Here is a 1,443-nt window from a genome sequence, read left to right as displayed (position 1 = left end):
AAAGACAAAATGAAAGAAAACTGGGTAGAACAAGAGCCTTTCCAAAAATTAAAGAAAATGGAATTTCCATTTATTGAGGACCTACTATATGACAACCTCTTTGCAAACAATATTTATTCAATGGTCATAGTAACCCATTTTATAGACAAAAGATGTGTTATAAAATGTATTATACAGTTTGTTTTGCAGACAAAGGAACCAAGGCTCAGAGGATTTAAGTAATTTTGTGTAAACCAAATTCCCTTTTTTCTCCATAGCTTACTGTGTTCTTCTGTTTAATCACTGGAGTAGAACAGTCAAGATCAGAATGTTAGAATAAGGAATTAACATACTTTTTGAAATGAGCCGTGATGTGCTGCTCACATCCCACTTTAGGACTGAAGGACTCATTTCTTTAGTTGCTATAACTGCTGCTAGCAGACAGTCCTTGGGAATCATCCCGTGTGAGAACTGTCTCAGGTGAAGACAGCCACTTCACCCAAGATCAGACTGTTTCCTAGGTGGCCTGTATCCACTGACTGAAGTGAAATATGAAGGCATCCCCCTCTTGACAGCTCTAAAACATCATCCCAGCTCATAACCCCTATAGCGTAGGCTGAGGCATGGATGCTCAACTTCTTCCTCTGCCTAATTGTGCGCCTTCTCATCTCCACACCTGTTGAGAGAAAGGGCACTCCTTCATAAACCTCTTGCATTCTAATCTCTTTGCCTCCTGGGGGGCCCAACCTGTGGCAACAAAATACTTGAGAAGATGGTATTGTAGAAACAATAATAGATCAAATAATATTTGGTCTCCTATAAAATGAGGTGATGTGAGCACATCCTGGTTTTGAAATTATATTAATCTTTGGCCTTGCTGGTAATGAGGAAGGGCAGAAAGGCATGGTTGAGAGTATTAACAGTGGGAACTATTAACTTTTTCAAGCTGATTACATTTCTAATTAAAAACCTACTTTTTTTTCCCTCTACAAATCTGGAGATTTCATAAAACCAAAAGAACCCACGGGAAGATTGTCTGATATTGGTATCAATTACTGATTTGAAAGCAGTGAAGTATAGTTTAGAGAGATGAAATAGTTAAAAGGAGTCCAGAGAAATATACCAGAATGCTAACAGTAATTGTCTATGGGTCATCTACATGTAAACTTTTTCTTTGTGCTTTTCTCATTTCCTGAACATATTATGTTTCCTGAAGTAAGAAAATAGAACGATTTCTTTGTAGCATCTGTTGGAGAGGTTAATTTGGGGGTAGTATTTACTCCTATTTCCTTTTTTTTTTTTGGTCTTTATTGAATTTGTTACACTATTGCTTCTGTTTTATGTTTTTTGGCCATGAGGCACGTGGGATCTTAGCTCCCTGACCAGGGATGAACCCGCACTTCCTGCATTGGAAGGCGAAGTCTTTTTTTTTTTTTTTTTTTTTTTTTTTTGTGGTACGCGGGC

This window comes from Physeter macrocephalus, chromosome 11 (assembly GCF_002837175.3).
Source record: "Physeter macrocephalus isolate SW-GA chromosome 11, ASM283717v5, whole genome shotgun sequence".
NCBI classification, from domain to species: domain Eukaryota; kingdom Metazoa; phylum Chordata; class Mammalia; order Artiodactyla; family Physeteridae; genus Physeter; species Physeter macrocephalus.
This window is presented reverse-complemented; position numbering follows the sequence as displayed.